We start from the raw sequence: 16,858 nt of genomic DNA on the forward strand, positions 1-16,858 counted from the left end.
ATGTCTTTTGAGAAGTAAATTCTCCAAAAGGAAAAGTCAGAAGAGAGCAAGTTCTTTATACATCAAATTGCTACTGTCTGTTTCTCTAGACAGAACAATAGATCTCAGCAGATTATTGAAATTCCACCAGTCTTGTGACAGATTGAAAGTTCAAAAGTTCTGTTTTGTTCTGTTTGAGTGTGGCAGCTGAAAAATACAAAATACAGAATTGGACAAATAATATCAGGAGTCACACAGTCATTCATTCCTTGACACACACACAAACACACACATGCATGCATGCACACATGTACACACGCATGCACGTGCACACACACATGCATGCACACATGTACACACACATGCACGTGCACACACACACAAACACACACACACACACACACACACACACACACATAAAGCACCTATGTTGAACTATTAAGAAATTTACAGCTAACCTACCCGGATTACATGTTCAAAGCACTGGGATGCATACATAAAACAAACTATGCAAATCTACACATGCACTGACTCTGAATATTGCATACATACACACAAACATGCACAAATACCCTGTTGATGTTGCTAAAATTCCAATGAAGGAGTATTGGATCTAGGTTAGAAACTAGCTCTTTCTCTTTTAGCAAGAAATCTTGAAAAAAACCTGTTATTATCTTTCTTCTATCCCTCTACCTAACATATTTTTCATAACATAGAAATGTAAAAATACACACAACCACACATACATGATCTGTGACAACAACATATACATAAACACATCAACATTATAGATATAAGATTTACTTTGTGTGTGTTTCTTATATAAACACGCACAAGCATTGCTATCTTATAACTGTCTTCCGTTTTCCCTTCCTATCTTTCTCTCTTTTCATTGCTCCTGTTCTCTATTCCTTTCTCCCCCTCTCTCTCTCTCCCTCTCTCCCTCTTCGCTCTCGCTCTCTCAAACGTATTCACTACAATATAACTCATGTTCTTCAATATTTTGTAAATATACAAACTATGGAGCTTATGTAGGGTGTTAGGGTTAGGGTTTTAGGGTCAGGGTTAGGGTGTTAGAGTTAGGATTAGGGTTTAGGGTTATGGTTAGGGTTAGTGTTACGGTTATGGTTTTAGGGTCAGGGTTAGGGTTTTAGGGTTAGGGTTTAGGGTTAGGGTTAGGGTTACGGTTTAGGGTTAGGGTAAGGATTAGGGTTGGGTAATCATGCGGGTGTTAATCTGAAAAATTACCGAAATATGAAAACTACCGACCCTGCCATCTGTTATAACTTTTGTTGTTCTGTTTAATATGTTCATAGATTATGCCTCCAAAGAAGAGAGCTTGCTGGGGAAAGAAAGCAACCGATTTAAAAAGACAGCAACAGACTGCAGCAATTTACCACATTCCAGAAGCTACTTTGAACATAATGCAAAATGGTGCATCAACATCTTTCTGCCCAATCTGATAGAATTCTGGCAAAACTGTGTAGCAACAGATCGCCAGCAATTGCTTCATCAGAAATTGCCATCCTAGCTCCTGCGAAAAGTGATTACCCTGCTATGTATAATCAGGGCAACACAAAAAGTTGTTTTGCACAAGCATTTGTATAACCAATTAGATGGATGAAATTTACATACACTTAATAATGTTATGCAAAACAGCCTTCAGACTTTCCCTATTAATTTCATCGTCTTTTGAATTATGAACATATTTACATCATAAGGGTTTTTCGTTGTAAGGCTTTCTTTTTTAGTTGATTTTCACCTAGCAAGACTTATCGTAGATGGCATAATAAGCTACACCTGGACAACGTTGGGTTATACTGCTAGTTTGACAATAAATCTGAATGCTAAAGAATTAATGATGAGGATTCAGTTGTTCAATCAACTGAATTAACTGAGCACAACACAGTAAAATCAGTAAGATAGAGTGTGTAATATGGTTACACTTTTGAATCACAGGTACAGTTCATTCAACAGGTTTCTGCTCAGTTTCTGTATATCCAATTTCAAGGTATGGGTTAACTCAAGGCTGTTGAAAATGACATTGGTTCAAGATACCATGCAGTGAGATCAAACCTGAAACCTCATGGTTGCAAAGCAAACTCCTTAACCATTTAGCAATACTGATCTTACACACACCACCACACACACTCACTAATACATACATACACTAATACACACACACATTTAAGTTAGTGATTCTGTTAGGGGTCCCCATTTCTTGGGAGGACCATATTTAGAAGGCAAATGAGAGGAAGAGAATGAAATATGCTGAATATGCTGAGCTGGTGGAGTTATATCAAAGTAATAGATAATGAGATTTCATTAAAGTGGGACACAGTGGGTTTGCAGGACAGTCCCTCTCAAGGCCTTCAAAATCCGGCCAGTGGGTTGAAGGTCATCATGTTAGCTATGGAAACAGCAGAGGCTGCTTCAAGGTGGCTGTGGATCAGGAGGTGTGAGCCCTGGAAAAGATAAGGCTACCTGATGTAGTACTAAATGGACACAAGCTAGAGTTTGATCAACCTTGAGTGAGGGTGTCTGATTTCTGAAAGACCCAAAACACTTGATGATCACAGGGACATAACTGATGACATATCCAGAACTGTTAGAAGATAATGTTGTCATCATTGTCGTTGTTGTCGTCGTCATCAGCGCCGTCGTCGTCATCATCATCATCATCTCTTCATCATTTAACGTTTATATTCAATGCTGGCATGGTTTGGATGGTTTGGCAGGATCCAATGAGTCATAAAATTGTGTTGGGCTCCAATGTCTGCTTTGGTATCGTTACTACAGTTGGATACCTTTCCCAATGGTAACCACTTTACAGTGCATAGTGGGTGTTTTTTGCATGACACCAGTACTAGTGAAGTGAAGTAACTCACAGGACAAGCTCCTTTGAGAAAGTGGGAGTGCATAGATATTAATGATATGCTTTTAGGACCTCATTTATGCAAGGATGGAAGGCTCTTTTTGAGCACAATAAATTGCCAGTTATTTTAGTCATTTCCTTAAGACTGAACATCCCGAGGTCAGTTTTCACAACTTTATCCCATGTTTTCTTGCTTCTCCCTTTTCCATGAATTCCATACCCATTTAGCAATCAACACTTCTTCATGCAGCTGTTCTTATCCATATACATTATGTAATCAAACCACAATACATTTGATGCCTCTTATGCCCAATTTGTCTCAAGATATTTGCACTTTGTCATACATGCACATTGACATTGCCATTCAGCAGAACCTACTAGCTTTAATTCTTTCTAGTCCTTGCATGCCCTCAATATTTACAGCCCATATCTCACTGCCCTATAGCATTGCAGTTCATTCACAAGCATCATATAATCTGCCTTTCACTCTGAGAGAGAGGTGTAGCAAGGCACAAGAAGCCAGTGCCATTTTGAATGAGATCTCACCGGTAGCCATTACCATGTCCAAGACAAGAACGAGATCTTTCCTGCGAGATGACAACGAGGCTCTCACGGGCAACCAGTATTTAAGCAGGAGAATAAGACATTCTCTCTCTTATTCCTTCTCACGGTTATGCTGAGAAACGCTGTGAAGCCAGTAGTCACAAGGAAACCTTGTTCCACTCTAACTCCACATGCTTAGCTCCAGAGGTAATGAACCTCACGTGTACAGAGCTATAACAAACCACGCACTGCCATAAAGATGGTCTCTGAGAGCAAACCACATGAACGACAACTCTGTAAATAAATGGCTATTGAACTGTACTCTGTTTGTGAACTTCTTCTTCACATTCCAGATCCTTGAAGGTACAAAAATAATTATAATGGGAAAAGGAGATACTCCACAGGTGTCACAAACCTTCCATTCTATTATAAAATAGTGATCCTGACAGAAAAAGGATTTTCGACAGCCGAAAGCTTTATCGTTGCAGATGCCTTACTCGATCGACAGAAGGGTAGTCTTCATTTGCATTCTCAACTAAAAATCAATGGCCTGACGTCAGAATATCTTCTCTCATTCAAGAATTTGTGTTCTTCACCTCGAACTTCTATGTTGCTGAGTATGCATTCTTCCTACAAGGAATTACACGGTATTCTTTCAAGTAATCTCCTTTTGAAGTAATTTCTCCCATAATGTCGACCGTCAACATTTGATACCAGTAAATACACCAAATGCAGTAACGGGAGGACACATCAAGCAAGCTGGCCATCAACTTCCAGTCATCATTCCTGTCTACTGCAATGTTTGTATTGCCTCACATGTTGAGACAAAAGAATTACCAGTTTGCCCGCCATTTTCTGACATCTCAAACAGAAAAAAAAAAAAACACAAACATTTTATTTCCAGCGGACTGCAACACAAGTTTGGCAAATATAAAAAGAAAAATTTTTTTTTTCATTGTTGCACACAGTACACAAAAAATTCAAAAATTTTGCTAAGAAAAAAATTTTTTTGCACACACATAGCTATTTCAACAACACTTTTGTTGGTTCTTTGATACTTTTCTTTTCTCTCTTCTGAACAAAATGAGTCTTCCCAACTTACCTGTGTACTCTGGTGATGTCATGCTTTGGTTTGCTCAATTGGATGCATATTTTTTTGCCCATCCAGTGCCTCACCAACAGCAGCTAAATCTTTTGTACTGTGGGATGCCTGCACCTCTTGCACACTCAGTGAAAGATCTCCTCACTGACCCACATCCGGACGTGACTTATGCATCTGTCAATCTGTGGAAAGTAAATTCCAGACACTGATGCAGGATGAACACCTGGGAGATAGGACACCATCTGAGTTTCTTCATCATTTGCCTGAACTCAGTGACACTCCACTTGAGGACAATCCTCTGCTTCGGAAATTGTTTATCTCTCGGTTACCGCTGAATATCCAATCGATACTGGCCACAATGGCTGACTCCGATTTGCTCGATCAGATAGCCACCATGGCAGACAAGATCATAGAGTTTATTGTGCAGCCCACACCTCACCATACCTGTTCGGACCCCGTAATAGCTTCCTCTACTACTACAAAGTCTTCTCCCTCATCACATGATGACATTTTGGAGAGAGTCGATGCATTAGCACGTCACATGGACGCATTGTGGTGAGAATACGCCAGCTCTTGTCGTCCTCACAGCAGAAGCACTTCCAATTCATGGTCGTCTAGTTCTACTCAATGGTTTCCAAACTCTGCTGGTACCATGCCACATTCAAGGACAAAGCCTGTTGATGCATCCAGCCCTGTTCGTTCAAGCTGTTGGGAAACTAAATATGGAAGATTTGGGCATGTCAAATTCTTCCTGCAATCTTTCATCTCATTGTGCATTCTTTTTTAAGGATCGTGTGTCTAACAAATCATTCATGGTTGACACTGGATCCAGCTGTTCTATTTGGCCTTTGCATCTTACTTCAGACAAGCTGAAGCAATCTGCCATTAACCTGCATGCGGTGAATCTATCCCCGATAAAAACTCACGGTCAGGTCTCATTACACTTAGATCTCAACCTTCGAAGGGATTTTAGGTGGGTTTTTGTTATAGCAGATCTATCATACCCCATTCTGGGCGTGAACTTCTTAAACCACTTTCACTTATTAGTAGATGTCAGGCGACAGAGACTTGTGGACGATTCTATGTCTTTGTTTACGCCTTCTCGGGTTACTAATAATGCTGTTCTCAGCCCGTCATTTTTTGTCACCATTGCTGGTGACCAGTTCCACTCCCTTTTGGCTTCTTTCCCAGAGCTGGTGGATCCTACATTCAAATCAGTCAAAGTCACACACTCGACTTACCATTATATCACTACTTCTGGACCACCCATCTTTTCGTGTCCACCGCAACTCACTCCTGATTGGCTCAAAAAGGCTCGATCTGAGTTTGAGCATATGCTTCAACTCAGCCTTATTTGCCCCTCCATCAGCCCTTGGGCATCTCCTCTACATTTGGCATAGAAAGGAGATTCAGACTTTCGCCCGGTGAGGGATTACAGACATTTGAATGTGGTCAATGTTCCCAATTGCTATCCTATAAGGAATCTCAAAGATTTTTCTGCAAACTTGCATGGTTGTACTATTTTTCCCACGGTTGACCTCATCCGAGCTTATCATCAAATTCCGATGAACCCTGACGACATTCCAAAAACTGCCATTACCACTCCTTTTGGAAGTTTTGAGTTCCTGTTTATGAGTTTTGGTTTGCAGAATGCAATGAGCACATTCCAAAGGTTTATTGAGGAAACTGTCCATGGACTTAACTCTGTGTTCGCTTACGTAGATGATTTGCTCATAACTAACGACAGGCATGAAAATCACCCCCAACACTTATCTCAACTTTTTCAGCGTCTTCGCACTTAAAATGTGTTTTCAGACAGACATCTCTGGAATTCCTGGGTCATTATATCGACTCTAATGGTATCTGACTTCTCTCCTCCAAAGTCGATGCAATTAAACACATCTCACCGCCCACTTCTTTATGCCAACTGCGTCACTTTTTGGGAATTGAACTTTTACATAAATGTGTAGACAAGTTACTTCCCTTGACTCAATTATTGAAAGCAAATACAAAAAGAGATGCTCCTATCAGTCAATCTGCCGAGGCATTATCTTTTGAGTCAATCAAGAAGGAAATAGCTTCTGTTCCTGATGCTCATCCCTCTTTAACAGTTGATGAATTGGATTCTGCAGCCAGTGCCATTTTACAACATACCGTTGATAATCAAACTTGACCCTGGCATGTTTCCTTTCATCTCCTGCTGCAATCAATTTAACTGCCATTGTTAAGGATCAGCCAGCTCTGGACACATTAGATCTAACTTCCACAAAGTTGTCCTGTTGCAAGTTTTCCTATCTTCCACTTCCGTCTGCTAAAGGCACAATCCTTTGGGACATAGCTACTGGTTCTCCCAGACCGTTTGTACCTGCGAACCACCAGCATTTCGTTTTTGATGCCTTGCATTCACTGTCAGATCCTGGCATCGCTGCCTCAGTGAAGCTTATTATGGCTCGATTTTTCTGGCCTAATATGAATCGCATGATCACTGATTGAGCACGCTCTTGTGTGAAATGCCAGTGTTCTAAAATCCACAGGCAGATTCGTGCTCTTCTTGGACAGTTTTCTCTGCCAGAGTCTTGCTTTCGCCATGTCCACATTAATCTGGTTGGATCATGGCCTGTCAGTCACGGTTTCTCTTATATATTGACATGCATTGATCGTTTCTCTCGTTGGCCTGAAGCCATTCCAATAGTGGACGTTTCCGCTGAGTCACTTGCTCGAGGTTTCATCTCTAACTGGATTGCTCGCTTTGGTGTCCCAGCTAAAATAACCACTGATCGTGGACGCCAGTTCGAAGCTTCCTTATTTCCTGAATTATCATGAATCCTAGGCGTTCATCACATTCGTACAACCAGCTACCATCCAACTTTCAATGGGATGGTCAAATGTCTCCACAGGCAACTGAAGTCCACTCTACGTGCCACTCCTGATCAGTAGCCTTGGACAGAATTCCTGCCTATCGTTCTTCTTGGTTGTCACACTGCTGTTAAAACAGACTTGGGTTTCTCCTCTGCTGAACTCCTTTACGGTACCATCCTGGCACTCCCTGGTACAATGTTGGTGGCAGACAATTCATCATATCCTGATCCAACGTTGTATGTCACCAAACTTCACTCGTATTTCTCGAGTCTTCCACCCATGCATCCGTGTGACCAGTCTATTACCTCTCATGTCCCACCGGATATTGACAAAAGGACTCACGTTTTTGTTCGGGATGATTCTTCCTCCTTATAAAGGACCATTTCATGTGCTATCACACACACCCAAAACTTTTAGTCTTGACATCAATGGTCAGGCAGAGACTGTGTCAATCAACAGACTTAAAAGGGCACATTTTGAGGTGTCCACACCCTTCAATGACACCTCAGCCATGCTCACCTTTGATCCTTTACAACGCCATCACCTACACCTCCACCTTCGTCACGACAACCTAACACGAACAAACTCTATGTCACGAGAACAGGCCGCACTGTGCATTGGCCCCAAAAATTCATCGGAATTATTTACATCTAACAACCCTTTTTCCTATGACAGACAATTGTTTTTTCATGGGCTGAACAATTCCAATGCTTTGCCATTGAACTTTGTCAAAAAAATTTTGTGCATGCCCCTTTTATATTGCTTGTAATTATTTTCTCTTGACTTATCACATTTTGTACCACATCTTGCTGTTTGCAATTGGTTACCATCTTTGCTCTTTTCTTGTGCCTGCTCCAGTCATTCTAATTTCGCACTAGCATTCTCAGCTGGAAGCCTCTGTAGTGAGGCACAAGAAACCAGTGCCATTTTGAATGAGATCTGGCCAGTAGCCATTACCATGTCCGAGACAAGAACGAGATCTTGCCTGCAACCATTTGCCATGTGCGAGACGACAACGAGGCTCTTGCTGACAACCAGTATTTAAGCAGAAGAATAAGACATTCTCTCTCATTCCTTCTCATGCTTACACTGAGAAACGCTGCGAAGCCAGTAGTGACAGTGGACACTTGTCCCACTCTAACTCCACATACTTAGCTCCAGAGGTAATGAACCTCATTGTACGGAGTTATAACAAACCACGCGCTGCCATAAAGATGGTCTCTGAGAGCGAACCACATGAATGACAACTCTGTAAATAAATGGCTATTGAACTGTACTTTATTTGTGAACTTCTTCTTCACGTTCCAGATCCTTGACGGTACAAAAATAATTATAATGGGAAAAGGAAATACTCCACAGGTGTCATAAACCTTCCATTCCATTATAGAGCCTTTTTTTTACCTACAGAAGCAAACACCTCTTTGAACTTTCTCCAGCCAGTTCATAGACTAGCATTTATACTTCCAGAACCTCCTCCTCCACTGCTAATTAGGTTACCAGAGCATTTGAAGAAAACATCTATTTCTCATATGTTATAAGATGTTTACTGGCTCCTGCACATCTGCCACAAAGTCTACATTCTCAGTTAATCTTCCTATGATTTCACATCTCTTGTGTGTCCAAAGTTTGCAATACGCATACTGTATAGAATTTCCACCTACACAGCATACTGTTTGTTTTCCTACTTACTAGGACTTTAATCTTTTCTAAGTTAACTTTAAATCTCTTCAATCCTGGTTTAACTTTCCCAACTCCAATTTCTTCTCTAATTCTCTAGATTTAACAATATGAACAATGTCATCAGCACAGAGGAGTTCCCAAAGGCAAATAGTCTTAAATTCTGCTGTTATGGCGTGGAGGACAATAATGACTTGGTGAAAAATGAGAGCTGACCCCTGGTGATTGTCTACCTAAATTCTTCGCTGTACTCATTGCTAATTCTCACCTTACTGATAGTACTCTTGTACATGGCTCAAACAGATCTAACCTGCTATTCATCTACTAGCTTCCACACTGACCATCAAATCAAAGAATGAGGGAGCCTGTTGAATGTTTTCTCCAGGCCAATGAAAGCTAAATACAGTAGTTTATTTTTGACTGCAGCTGCTTTACCAGGAAGAAAGCATCAGAAGTACTTTTCTTTGTCACAAAATCAAACTACATTTCATAGAGGCTAATTATTGTCCCAATCATTTGAGCTATAAATCTTTCTGCAATTTTCATGACCTGGTCCAACAGTTTGATACTTCTTTGGTTACTCCTCTGTAAGACAGTTCCTTTACCCTTGTAACAGTGCTGCTACACCAGTTGTTGGTAATGGTACCCTCCCATACAACCTGATTAACTATATGGGTAGCTAGGCCACATCTCATTCCACCAGGTATTTTAAGCATCTTGGTGGTAATTCCTGATGTACCTGGGGCTTACCTGTCTTTATCATACTGCTATCAATCTTTATCATGCTGCTGTCATCTAGAATGGTTAACCTTCCCTGGAGTTCACACTTGGAAGGCTCTCTTTCTCCAATGCCTTCTTCACATTTAATAACCCTTCACAGTAGCACTTCCCTGTCACTTTCTTTATAGAATCATTCCAGGCAATTGCCCTTTGATCTATTCATGTACATTTATGTCCCACATCTTGATTTTCTGATACACCGTTGTATAATCTGGAACACCTCATACCTCTGATCTTCATACATAGAACATTGGCAGACTGCTTCCTTTCTGCTTTTTCTCCTTGCTATTGCCTAACTTCTCTTCTATGATTTTATGCTGCTCCCATTCTTCCAATCCTATCTCTTTGCTTTTATGGCCCTGCCAACTTTACTGTTAGACTACCTTGTCACCCTTGGTTTGGTTGGGACTTTGCACCAGCCACAGGTTTGTTCTGTAACCTTCAGTAGGTTGTCCCATAAGAACTTCCAGTTGTCCTCTATGTTATACATCTCTATCTCTTCCTCCTCATCAAATGTTTCAATTTAGACTACTCTATATCTTTGATTGTTTGATAAATCTTTTAAACTTCCATATCTTTCTTTACCAGACAGGCTTGCATCTGAGTCATTCTAACTCTAAGTCTGAAATCAGTAAACACTAATTTATTTTGGGAAGTACATTCCTCACCAAGGAAGGATCTTGCATTTCTAGTGAGAATATAGTCAATTTGGCTTGTCCACTCATCAGATTGATAAGGGATCAGGTGACTGGCTGGTTTTCTGAAGTTAAAATGGCAGATTATTAGATCATTTTCATCACAGGACTCTAAAGTGCATTGTTCCTTTCTCATTTCAAGAACCAAGTCCATAGCACACCATGGAATTCACCAGGATGCTGCCTAATAAAGTCACCAGCTATGTGGAAGAGCTGGACTGGGTGGCTGCACAACTCCACACTATGGCAAGACACAAGGAAAGGACAAGAGGTTGCTAATCTAAAGTGAGGGGTGAGTTTTGATTTAGAAGAAGTAAATAAGTAGGGGTCTTGGGATGTAGCAACAAAGAGTCTAGATAAGGTTGCAAGTAAATGATGACACACAATGTTTCATGGCCTGAAATTTGGTTGAAAGACTTCCACCAGACAAAACTCCTTATTCAAGTCTTTTATAACATTCTACCAAGACCACCCAACTTGTTCTGTTGGGGAAAGGTGAAGTCACCAGTTTTGCCCCTGTGCCTAAGATGAGAGACCCAGTAGTGTGTGTGACACACACACACACACACACACACACACACACACACACACACACACACACACACACACACACACACACATATCATATATATATATATATATATATATGCCTCACAGAGGCAAAGTGGCTGAGTTCCTTTTGAGTGTTGGGCCTCACAGAGGTAATGACTAAGACCTTTGGCAATATGTTGTGCCTGAGAAATAGGCCCATCAAGCCAAGCAAAACTGCAGACATGGTGGATACCAGTGTCATGCAAATGGTACCCGTGCCGGTGGCATGTAAAAGCACCCATTACACTCTTGGAGTGGTTGGCATTAGGAAGGGCATCCAGCCATTGAAAACCATGCTAAATCAGACTGGAGTCTGGTGCAGCCCTGGTCAAACTGTCCACCCCATGCCAGCATGGACAACAGACATTAAATAATGATGATGATGATGATATATGTATAAATATATATATATATATATATATATATATATATATATATATATATATATATATATATATATATATATAGATGTTTTTGATCAAGTTTGGATTCTTTGACATCAAATTTGAATTCTTTGCCATCAAATTTGTATTCTTTGCAATCAAATTTGATGGCAAAGAATCCAAACTAGATTGAAATCATCTATATATGTATATGGTGAAGGTATATTGCTAAGTGGTTAGGGGCATTGCACTCATGATCACTAGATTGTGGGTTTGGTTTCCAGACCACAAAGTGTGTTGTTTTCTTAAGCAAAACACTTCATTTCACTTTGTCCTAATCCACTCATCTGTAAATGGGTAACCCTGTTATAGAATAGCCTTCTGATCAGAGGAAATGTTGGCCTGCTCACCCATCCAGTGGGGTGGCATTATTTGAAAGCTAAAATGATGCAAAGTGCATTGTGACCAGTGATGTATAACAACATCCAACAGTCTGGAACAAAGCTGCACAGAAAATTATGCCCAGTTGCATATGCAACTACCCATACTCTGTGCAGTGGAAACACGTGTGGGTCATCATAACAATTAAAATATGCTGTATGACATTGTAAAATAAAAGGATATAAATTTTAAGAATGTACCAGTTTCCATATTCTCTATCATTGTATATATATATATTCATACACATGCACATAAATCCCAGCCCCTACTAAATGGGCTCAAATCAAGCACATCTATGATCAAAGACATTCTTGCTTTGAGCATCTCATCTGTTTTCATTGTCATGAATCTAATATGTTCTGATCAAGCAGACTTTTAATCAAAAGTATTCCAGCCATGACCAACCATCATGACTGTATATATAAAATTACATTGTCTGGTATATTCTATTTTAAGAAAGTAAAGTGTGATTTGGGCATGGTTTGGTTACTTTTGCCATAGAGACTCCATTGTTGGTTCTGTTTATTATTCTTTTTACCTTTTAAGATTGTAGGGTAGGGTTTGAGTTAAAGGTGGATTTGGCTGCTATTTCTAGCAGATCTATCAATCATATAAGGGCTTTCTTGTTGGCACAAAACTATTGGTTACAAACCACAAGCTATTGATGGCAATGGAGTTAATAAAGTAAACAATACTAGTAAGTTACTGAGGTCAGTTATATGAATGCTATTCATTCTCACTCCTTCACTTCTTTTTCCAAAATAGAACTCGTGTAAAAAAGAATCCATTATTATTTTTACATACAAAATAGTAGAAATATTAGAATTTATAATATAACAATATAATATGACAAGGTTGTTTATATGCACACATATACATACACACACATGTATACAAATACACATATATATAGGTACATATATAAAAGTAACTGTTTCTCTTAACAATTTTATTGTACAAAACCATAAGAATACTTGATACATACATATGGTATGGTGTAAGAAAAAATAATTTGATTTGGATCTGTAGATGTGTGTGGTAACCAAGACTTAAAACAAACAGTGAGGTTAATTGTATTAAACCTTTAGGTGTGGGTATGAAATCTAAGTTGCCACACACGTACATAATAAGAATATAATTTATTACTATTATTGTTATTATATTTCCATAAAAAAATTATATATATATATATATTGTATGTACATATTTTATTTAATTTTAATCTTTTGCATGCTGTATATTGTATTTTGTCACTCCTCTGGCTATTGTATACGTACAGCATGACATGTTTGTTTGCAACCTTTTTATATAAAATGTGTGCCTTGGGTATGTGCAGTGTTTTGTTTAGTTTTTGTATTTTCTATTGTATTGAACCTATTCCATGTATTATGCATGCAGTACCTAGTAGTGCTATTTTCTGAATATTGTGTACATATGTAAAATGTATTATATTTTATGTGTGGGGTCTCTGTAGCCACTAAATAAACCACTACACTTGGAAGGTAGTAGAACAGTAGCATTATACTTGAAAGGTAACCTTATAAATTAAATAACTCTCTGTATTTGATTCTCTCTCACAGTGTTCTGATTTCAAAATCCACCAAAATCAGCAAGCTTTATTTTTCATCCTTCTGGAGTTTATAAAATAAAAGAATCCAGTCAAGTATTGACTGGTATAATTGACTATCCCCTCAAAATTGCTGGCATTGTACCAAAATAATTAAGGGCAGTGGATTAGTGGAGTCATTAGAGCATCAGGCAAAATGTTTTATGATATTTCGTTACAGCTCTTTATATTCTAAGTTCAAATCTTGCCAAGGTCAACATCATCATCATCATTATCATCATCATTTAACATCTGTTTTCCATGCTGGCCTGGGTTGGACAGTTTGACTGAAAACTGTTAAGCTGGGGGGCTGCACTAGGTTTCAGTCTGATTTGGCATGGTCTCTACAGCTGGATGCCCTTCCTAATGCCAACTACTCCAAGAGTCTAGTGGGTGCTTTTTACATGCCACTGGTATGGGTGTCAGTTACGAAACACTGGCATCAACCACAACTGTGATCTCATTTGGCTTGACAGGTTTTCTCAAGCATGATATATTGCCAAAGGTTTCAGTCACTTGTCACTACCTCCATGAGACCCAAAGTTTGAAGGGTGCTTTTTGAAACATTTGGTTTCAAATTTTGGCACAAAGTCAGCAACTTCAGGGAAAGGGATAAATTGATTACATAGACCCCAATAATCAACTGGTACTTATTTTATCAACCTGAAAAGATGGAAAGCAAAGTTGACCCCAGAATGTAAAGTCGGAAGAAATGCTGCTAAGCATTTTGTCTGGCACAGTAACAATTCTGCCAGCTTGCTGCCTTTGCCAAGGTCAACATTGCCATTCATCCTTCCAGGTTCTATGAAATAAAGTATAAGTCCTGGAATCAATGGCATCAGCAAGCTCCCTGACCTTCTGCCTAAATTAGAAACAGTTATTATCATCACTATTATCATTATTATTATTAATATTATTACATGCTATATTAGCAGGAATGCTATTTTGAGGTTTGATAATAACAAGTCTCCTTAAATCTCAATAATCTTTCATAAGATTCTTGTAAAATACAGGATTTCACTTTCCAACAGGTTGACAATACAAGTCTCAATTCCAGCATCTTTCAGCTTCTTAAGTAGCAGTTTGCAGTTTTGCTGTGTCAGGAAATATTTGTCACCTTAGTCTTCCACAATCTCTTCATTTCACTGGCTAAGTCATGATATTTCTCAATTATTTTCAACTTCTTTGTAATTCTTATTCTCTATCACAGCCCCTTGTTCGTTTTCATACCATTTTTCTATTATTTCACAACGTCCCAGTGCTCTCTCTTACCTACACTATCATGCCTGCATTTATACTCTTTTTATGCTAACTTACTGCTTCCACTCAAGAATTGGCTGATACTTTCATCTCCTCCTACAGATTCTGTATTTGCTTTCTGATTGAATTTTATTAATCTTTGCCTGTTCCTGATCAACTATAATTAGTGCTTCAGTTTCTCATTTCAGGCTCCATTCATTAGCTACAACCAGCATTCTTTACTTCCAGCACTATAGTCACATAAAGTTTGTTACATGAATTGGCTATGTAATTACTTCTCTTTCCAGCTACTTGTTCTGTTGTTCTTTTTTCTGTTCTTGAATACTCCTACTGTTTCAGTAACTTTTTTGGACATTTATAGCTGCTAGTAATATTCTTTCTTTGTTGCACACAACATAGTTTTTCAAACCCAATGTTGCAATACTAATGGTGTCTTCTGCATTTAGCAATCCTCTGCTTCCTTCCATTTTTGGTAGATAAAGCTTGCTGATATTACTTTTATGAAGATGCACATTGTGCAATGGGAGCAGCTTCCTAGTTCTTCTATCTAAGTTCTGTAACTCTGTCTCTGTCACAAAAAGGAACAGAGTATCTTAATACTGGCATGGTTCATGTATTCATTGCTTTGATAATATTCTCTCCGTTTAATTTTATTTTGAGCACTTTCCTTATTCTTCTCTTATATTACCTGGAGATTTTTCTCTCTCATCTCTCCTTCCATTATCCTATTGTCTTAAAGCATCCTTAAATACTTGTATCATGTATTTAATCTCAGCAAACTAATGACATCATCTTGTAGTAATTTAATACCATCAGGATTTATTTTTTGACATCTCTTCATAATTAACATTATTTATCCCAAACTGCATTCTAGTATCTTTGCTGAATAATCTTACTATTTGGCTCAGAAAATCCAGGTCTTTTTCACATTTTGTATATGGTTTGAGGTCATCCACACAAAGCAGGGATTTATTATCACCTTGTAAACTTGTAAACAGGCCAGGATTTTCTCAGTATGCGTGCCAGAGATTAATACAATGATGAAAAGCAATGAAGAGAGTAAGTCTCCCTGGAATATCCCCCCTGTATATTTTCATGTTTCCTAATGATTCGTTTGTGCATGTTAGTTTCCTCTCTCATTACTTTTTAAAAGAACTCAGTTATTCTTGTCATTGACTCCAAGTCTTCTAGGTACACCAAGAGCCAGCAGTGTGGAACAATATAAAGCTGATCAAAATTACTCTTGACTCTTTTTGCAATCCTTTTTCTCCTTTGATAATAGATTCTCCTTCTCCAGAGTATTTTTACACTTCATCTGCTATGAGGCCAGTTAATAATTTCCAGAGTAATGTTAAGTATAACTATAACTATTAACTCCTCCATTCTTTTCTTTGTCCATCTGTACTTTGGATATTTCAACAGTTTTATGTTATTGAAGACTTGTGTGAATTAATAATAATAATAAGTCATAAACATCATATAATTTATTAAATGGGTGCTACAGTGACATTAAAATTTCATACTTGAGCCAACTTTAAATTTCTCACTTTTTTACTTGTTGAGTCTTACACAGGAATTAGAATAAAACAAGAACACTTGAACAAATAAAATAAAATAAAAACGCACAAGACATAGCTAATAACTTTCTCACTAATATTAAGGTAAGAAAATCAGCTTGTGATAATTTTCTAATATATTAAACAAATAAATATAGTTATTACCCCCAGCTTCAAACTAATATTCACATTTAAAATAGCATAAAAATATTAGAATTAAAAAACTTTTTATTCTTTTTTTATCATATAATCCATACGTGAGTAATTTATTCACACCTTGCTACTGAGAATACACCAAAATCTCTAATTTATTACCTGCTTTGCAAATTCTATTGATTGCATACAAATTTCAATTATTAAGACTATGCAATTAAGTAGAATTGATTTTGTATATGCAGGCATTCATTAATTGATGGATAACAAATGTAGGGTGTGCAAAACTAAAATTGAAGACATCAAGCACATTATTGCCAGCTTCGACAGAATGTCTTCTAAATATTATCCTTACTTG

The 16,858-nt window shown here is 38.3% G+C and overlaps 1 pseudogene; it reads left to right on the forward strand.

Annotated features, from left to right (window-relative positions):
- The first annotated feature begins 4,480 nt into the window (after nt 1–4,480).
- Nucleotides 4,481–6,301, forward strand: LOC149131662 (uncharacterized; annotated as a pseudogene).
- Nucleotides 6,302–16,858: the final 10,557 nt, after the last annotated feature.

The sequence above is a fragment of the Octopus bimaculoides genome, chromosome 20 (genome assembly GCF_046866305.1).
Source record: "Octopus bimaculoides isolate indiv1 chromosome 20, ASM4686630v1, whole genome shotgun sequence".
NCBI classification, from domain to species: Eukaryota; Metazoa; Mollusca; class Cephalopoda; order Octopoda; family Octopodidae; genus Octopus; species Octopus bimaculoides.